Genomic DNA, 8,182 nt, shown 5'->3' on the forward strand with positions numbered 1-8,182 from the left:
TTGAAGAGAGATCCATACTCTCATGTCTATTGCAACACCATTCAAATACTAATAGCCAGGATATGGAATTAACCTAAGTGTCTCCCAGTGGCTGAACAGATACTGAAAATGTCATATGCAAGAAGTCTTCCAAAAGCTCACAGGAAATAGTATGAAAAAAAGCACTCGTGGATTTTTATTATTTTTGGCACCAAAATAAACTTTTTAAAAATTCCCTCATGCATACACATGAAATAAAAAAGCTATGAAAAGAAGTAAATCTTGTCATTTGCAGCAATGTGAATGAACCTTCAGAATGTTATGTTAAAGGAAATTAACTAGGGACCAGCAGATGGTATAATGGTTACACTGCTGGACTCCCATGTAGTCAACTGCAGTTCAAGTCCCAGACCTAGCGGCTTAGAAAAACTCATGCCAGGCATGTTGCGTGCATGCCCCAAATCCCGAGAATGGAGGAGAAGAGATTGTGGTGTGGCCATTCGCCTTGAGGGGTGATTTTTCGCTTTCTGTCTCTTGTCTTTCTGGCGAGTACATGTGCCCTATAGCCAAAATCTCTCCAAAAAAAAAAAAAAAGGAAATAAACCAAGGACAGAAATACAGATGCTGAATGTTTCCATTCATATATAGAATCTAAAAAGGCTGATCTCATAGAGAGGGAGAATAGACTGATGGTGACCAGGGACCAAGATGGTTGTGGGGGTTGAGAAGGTGTGGGTGAAAGAACACAATACTGCAGTTAGAGGGGATGAACCGGTTCAAGACATCTGTTGTACAACATGGTGACAACAGCTAGCAATGTATTGCATTCTTCAAAAATGCTGGGGAGTGGGCCAGTAGGTAGTATGGTAGTTAAGGTGCTGGACTCCTACAGAGTGACCATGGTTCAAGTCCCATACCTGGAGGCTTAAAACACACGTTGTATGTATAATAGGCTAAAATCCCAAGAGAAGAATGGATTGTGGCGTAGTCATCCTCCCTGGAGGGGTGATTTCTCACTTTCTCTCTTTGTTTCTCTGGTGAGTGCATGCACCCTATAACAAAAATACATCTCAAAAAGGAAGGGGTGGGGACTGGCAGGTGGCGTGGTGGTTAAAGGCACTGAATTCCCACATGGACAACCACAGTTTGAGTCCTGGATCTGACGGCTTGCTTACTCCCTTTCCTTTTCTCTCTCTTTCTGCCTCTGTCTGGTCAAATTAAAATAATAATAATAACAAATGGAATTAAATAAATAAATAAATCTTTAAAAAAGAAACGTGCTGAGGGGATGTAAAGTGTTCTCTCCGCAAAAATGGTAACTACGTGAGGTAACACAAACATTAATCAGTTCATAGATTTAGTCATTCCATAATGCATCCATACTTCAAAGCAATTTGTTGTATATGCTAGATACATTTCATTTTACCTGTCAATTTAAACATACCAATTAAAAAAATGAAAAAGACACTCTATCCCTAATGTTTTATTAAGAGGAAAAGAAAAATAGATCTGAGGCCAATTTGTCAAAAGGCTAACATTCAAGATATGAGTTGTAGGTTCCTAAATGTTTGCTGCGCTATTCTCATACGTCTTTGAATATTTGAAAAACTTCATAAATTAAAAATAAAAAGGGAACTGTGATATTTCTTCTAAAGCAGCGCTTCTGCAATTTTTGCATGTGGGGGATCCTCTGGGGACCTTGTTAAAATGCAGATGCTGATTCAGCAGGCCTGGGAGGGACCTGAGAGGCTGCTAGGGTGCTGCCGGTTCCAGGCCCCACTTTGAGAAGCGATGTTCTAGAAAACTGCCCCAGGCCTCCTGAGGTGGGCGGAAGGACCTTTTGTAAGGCACAGAGTGGAGGCTGCAGAGCCAGAGGGTGCCTGCGGCTTTCCTGCCTATTTTAGGACGTGCTCAAAGATTGTTGTGTCCTAAAAACCCTCTTTCATTCTCTCCCTGGCTGCCTCTAGTGGGATTTTTTTAAAACTCTCTATCCTTTCTAATCTTCTTACTGATTATCTTTTGGTGCATAACTTTATCACGTAGGTTTTATTTCCATTTTTATCTTTTCAACCTTTGTCCAGCCTTCACTCACTGTGCATTAGCTGTGCGCTCTTCCTCTGACTATTCTTTATAAAACTCTTTTCTTGGGGAGAGAGGTTTTTGCTATAGGGTGCATGCGCTCGCCAGAAAGACAGAGAGAGACAGATAGACAGAAAGCGAGAAATCACCCCCCAGGGGGAATGACCATGCTACAATCCCTTCTCCTCCATTCTCCTCTCGGGATCTTGGTCACGCGAGCACATAGACCCAGCATGAGTTTAAACCACCGGATCCGGGACTCAAACTGCAGTTGACTACATGGGAGTCCAGCAACACAGCCCACACATGGATGTCATGCCATGCAGCTCCTTATATGGAGTTAAGAATGCCATGAAATCCCAGTGTTGTGTAGGCTGGGAACAACAGACAGGATGACAATCAGGAGGAACAGGACAGGAACCAGGGGTTCTGGGGCCTCAGCTCAGACATCTCTGGGAGACAGCTCAGTCCAGGCTTGCTGGTCACATCCCAGGATGGCCCATGGAGAAGCTGGTCTCTGGAGCTTTAAACAGACACCCAGGTTACATCATGTGTCCATCAGCCATCTTTGGCACTTGGACAGTCTCACAGGGTAGAGATTCTCCTGCCTTTTAGATCATGGACTGTCTTTCCTCCCCAGGGCAGCACAGCTCTGTGGTAAGGGGAGTTCCAATGGAGGCAATGCCACTGATAAACCGTGTGTCCTTGAAAAACTTTTACCCTCTGTGTGCCTTAACGTCCCCTGGTGTGAAGAAAAATTACAGAGCCATTTCATGAGATTATTGAAGGCTTAAAGGAGATAATATATGTAGAATGGGGCCTGGCTTGAGAGCGCTCTCAGTCAATGGCAGCTTGGCGGCACAGTAGACTCACCTGTGGCTGGTGAGAAAGATCCCATGTCCAGGTTGCACCATAGACCACGTGCATCAGAGCCTCCAGGGCTGGAGCCCAGGCTTCATTTTTATTTTTATGTTTTTAATTCTCCAAAGCTCCCCAGGTGATTCCACTGTGTGGCCTGGGCTGAAAACCACGGCCTTAGAAGGACGAGAGACGAGGCTCTCAGAGGCTGGTTCACACAGGCAGATTCCTGGATTAGAGGCACTGTGCTCTCCAAGTCTCTGCTGGGTCCTTCTGGAGGACCTGGTGATCGGTGGTTTTCTTACTTGCTGTGTGTGTGTGTGTGTTGTGGGGGCGGGGGGAGAGCATGGGGGAGACCATTTCCCTCCTCCCCTATCCCACCACAAACCCTATCCAGGCTCAGGAGAAAACTAGTTCCCGGAACTCCATCCAAGATAGAAGAAAAGTCTCCCGAACTCAGCCTCTACCTTTCCTCACTTCATTTTTGAAGGAGGCCCCTTCCCAAAAGACTGCTGGAAAAATCCTTTGGTGTCTCCAAGGAACTCAGCTCTTTGAGACAAGTGAGAACAAAGTAAGAATTTACCTACTACTGAGGACTGCTTATGGTATGCAGGGTAAAATTATTTCAACAAAGACATTAAAACAAAATACAATTCTGGGAACCAGCAGTTAGCGTAATGGCTAGGTCGCTGGACTCCCACGTAGTCGGCCGCGGTTCATGTCCCGGACCCGGTGGCTTAAAACTCATGCCGGGCGCGTGTGCGTGCGTGCCCAAGATCCCGAGAGGAGAATGGAGGAGAAGGGATTGCAGCGTGACCATCCCCCCTGGGGGGTGATTTCTCGCTTTCTGTCTCTATGTCTCTCTCTGTCTGTCTGGCGAGCGCACGCGCCCTACAGTGAAAATCTCTCAAAAAAAAAAAAAAAAAAAAAAAAACAATTCTCCCAAACATGACTTAATAGTTGGGAAAGTATTCAGTCATTTTCCTGTACACGTGGAGAGGTAAGAGACCTAAAATTGTGCATGTGGGGTTTTGGCAGGTGGCATGATGGTTAAGGGAGCTGGACTCCCACATGGATGACCATGGTTCAAGTCCCAGATCTGGCAGCTTGCTTTCTCACTTTCCCTCTCTTTCTCTCAGTCTGTCCCTCTCTGGTCAAATTAAAATAAACAAACAAATAAATAAATAAATAGGTGAATGAATAAATAAATAAATACATTCAAATAAAATAATTCTTTTTTTTAAAAAAAGATATGCATACAGAAAAAGGACACATGCTTTAAAAGCCCTGGAATCCACTGGTGAAATATACCACGTTAATGGTAGGACAAAAATGAAGGACAAAAACCACATGATGATCTCAATTAATGCACAAAAAGCATTTGATAAAATTCAGTACCTTTTCATGATTAAAAACCCTCTTTCATGATAAAAAAAAAATCATAAAAATTCTTCTCATGATAAAAAACACTCAGCACACTAGGAATAGAAGGGAACTACAGCAACATAATAAAAGCTCTATATGAAAACCCACAGTAAACATCATACTCGATGATGAAAGACTCGAGTTTTTCCTCTAAGATCGGGGACAAGATAAGGATGGCTGCATTCAACGCTTGTATTCAATACAGTACTCGAAGAAAAGTTAGCCAAACAATTCGCTGGAAAGAGAGAGAGACAAAAGGCATTCACATTGCAAAGGAAAATTATTCATTCACCGATGATATGATCTTATATGTAGAAACCCCTAGGGACTACACATACGCACACAAAACCTATTAGAACTGATGATAGATTTGAGGCTGGCAGGTGGCATGGTGATTAAAGTGTTGGACTCCCACATGGCCAACCAGAGTTTAAGTCCTGCATCTGGCAACTTGCCTTCTCACTTTCCCTCTCTTTTTTCTGGCTCTCTTTGGTCAAATTAAAACCAAATAACAATAATAAATTAAATTAATAATTATTTTTTAAAAAAACGAATACTATATTGAGTAAAGCAGCAGAATACAGAATCAATATATGAACAGTTGTGTTTCTATATACCAACAAAGAACAATCTGAAAAAGACATTGAAAAAAACAGGTTTTTTTTTTTTATATATAATTGTATGAAAAGAATAAAATACTTGGAAATTATCTTAACCAAAGAAGTGAAAGATTTGTATGATGAAAACTGTAAAACACTGATGAGAATATATATTTTTTTTTTGGAGAGGTTTTCGCTATAGGGCGCGTGCGCTCGCCAGACAGACAGAGAGAGACAGAGAGATAGAAAGCGAGAAATCACCCCCCAGAGGGGATGGTCACGCCGCAATCCCTTCTCCTCCATTCTCCTCTTGGGATCTTGGGCACGTACGCACATGCACCCAGCGTGAGTTTTAAGCCACCGGGTCCGAGACACGAACCGCGGTCAACTACGTGGGAGTCCAGCGACATAGCCATTATGCTAACTGCAGGTTCCCCGAGAATATTTTTTTTTAATTTGCTAGGGGACACATGCACTCACTGGAGAGAGACAGAGAAGGAAAGTGAGAAAGCACTCCTTTAGGATGTTCACATTGCTATCCCATTTCCATTTCTCCTGGTGTCGTCTTGGGCACTCATGTGTATGTGTCCAGTGTGTTTTTCAAGCTACTGGGTCCGGGTCATTACTACTCAGTCAGCCATGTGGGATCCAGCGGCCTTAACCACCACCACTGGTCAGCCCAATAAAAGTAATTAAAGAAGACAAAAGTAGGGGCTGGCAGGTGGTGTAGTAGTTAAGGGTTCTGGACTCCCACATGGCCGACTGCAGTTAGAGTCCCAGACCTGACAGCTTACTTTCTCAATCTCTCTCTCTCTTTCTCTTTCTCTCTGGTCAAATTAAATAAATAAGTATGTAAGTAAGTAAGTAAGTAAGTAAGTAAATAAATAAATAAATAAATAAATAAATAAAATAAAGTTAAATAAAATTAATTCTAAAAAAAGAGGAAGACCAAAGTAAGGACGAGTAGGTGGTTCAGTGGTTAAGGTGCTGGACTCCCATATGGCCAACTGCAGTTCAGGTCCTGTACTGGCAACTTGAAAGTCACACCAGGTTTGTATGCATACATGCCCAACTTTCCTCCTCACTCTCTTTCTCTCTCTCTCTCTCTCTCTCTCTCTCTGGTGAGCACATGCGCCCTATGTCAAAAACCTTATTAAGAAAAAAGACAAATTAATTGGAAAGATGTTTCATGTATATGATTTAGAAAACTTAATATTGTTAGGATATTATTACTGCTCAAATGATCTCCAGACTGAAAATCTGGCCCAGCAGGACAGTAGGGCACCACCCTGGAATGCTGGAGCCACGTGGAAGACTGCAGCTTGGATCCCAGGTCAACTGGAAATGTGCCAGAACCGTGTGCACCCATGATCCTGGCTGGCTGGAACCCTGGGGCGGACTGCAGCACAACAAAACTCTGTTCAGAGTGCCTAGTTCTCTCTCTTTCAATAAAATAAACTTAAAAAAAAAAAAAGGAAAATAAAAACCAGGCTGGCTCCATGGCCTAGTGGTTAAGGCAGCTGGATCCCACATGGCCAATCCTGTAGTTTGAGTCCTAGATCTGGTGGCTTGAGAAACATGCTGGGCATGTTGGTGTGTACGCATGCCCCAAATCCTAGTAGGACAGAGAGAGAGAAGAAAAGGGATTGGGGTGTGACTATGCCCCAAGGGGGTGCTATCTCTTCTCCTTGTCTTTCTGTCTTTCTTGTCTCTCTGGCAAGCACATGCACCTTCTAGCAAAAGAAAAGAAAAAAAAAAAAAAAGAATTCAATCCTACATTTATTATTTCTTAAATAACTATTTTATTTAACTTTATTTATTATTATTATTTTCCAATTTGATCAGAGAGAGACAGACAGAGGGAAAATGAGAAAGCAAGCCATAAAGTCCGGGGCTTGAACTGCCGTTGGCCATGTGGAAGTCCAGTTCCTTTAACTACCAGTCCACCTGCCAGCCCCAATCTTGCATTTATTATTACAATTGACAAAGTTCATCTTTATTTTAGAATTATTTGTTTAATTTTATTCACTTATTATCTTCTTCAATTTGACCAGAGAAAGAGAGAGAGGGAGAGGGAGAAAGCAAACCACCAGGTCTGGGACTCAAACCATGGTCACCCATATGGGAGTCCAGCGTCTTAACCACCACAACACCTGCCAACCCCTAGTTAATCTTACTTATGTGTTGAGTGTTTAGATTTTTTTCCTTATTTGATTAATTTTTTTCTTTTTTCAGTATGTATGGTATTTCCTATACTTTCATAATCTCCAATATTGTAGAAAGCATGAGTCTTCTTTTCAGTCCTATTGATAATTGATATCACAATTTTTTGTTTGTTTGAGAGAGACTTTTGTTATAGGGTGTGTGTGCTCATGGGAGAGACAGAGAGAAAGAAAGTGAGAAATTACCCTCTGGGGGGACAGCCACTCTGCAATCCCTTCTCCATTCTCCTCTCAGGATTTTGGGCACGTAAGCACATGCACGCGGCGTGAGTTCCAAGCCACCAGGTCCAGGACTCAAAGTGTAGTCAGGCATGTGGGAGTCAGCACTTCAACTACTCTACCACCTGCTGGCCCCTGAGTTCGTTTGCAAGAATTTTCTTTAATCTATGATTCTGTGCCAGAGTTAGTAGTGAAACTATCTTAGGAGCATTCCCAAAATGAATAATATAATCTAAGATTTTTGATCACCATTATTAGTACTCAATTGTATTTTAGTGTATATATCCTTCTAAGACATTTTTGGGAGTATTGGCATTCAGTATAACCAGCTGCATAGTAACTGTGATCTCTCTCCCTTTGACTACACAACTGCAGCCCATTTGATACCATGATTTCTCCCTTCCTGAGATTTAAATTCTGCTTCTTTTAGCCAGCTGGTACACACCTGTCAAGCACATCTTTGCAAACAGATGTTAAGTACATAATATATAAATACATATACAGCTACAGTTATTCTGAACTGTACGAATATAACTGATTACATATAACTCCATGACTACAATATCCTATTTTGAATTCAAAATAAACTATTTTAAGTTTTGGGTGGGTTATATCTTCACATGGCTCAAAGACCAAGTCAAAATGTGTGAAAACTTTCTGTCCACATGCATTTTATTCCTGTCTCCCATTTTCCTATCAACTATTTTTTTTTTTTTTTAGTTTTTCAACAGGTAGCGTGCACTTGCAGGAGAGACACAGAGACAGAGAGAAAGAGGGGAAGAGAGAAAGCAACCCGCAGAG

This window comes from Tupaia chinensis, unplaced genomic scaffold (assembly GCF_000334495.1).
Source record: "Tupaia chinensis unplaced genomic scaffold, TupChi_1.0 Scaffold143574_1, whole genome shotgun sequence".
NCBI lineage: Eukaryota > Metazoa > Chordata > Mammalia > Scandentia > Tupaiidae > Tupaia > Tupaia belangeri.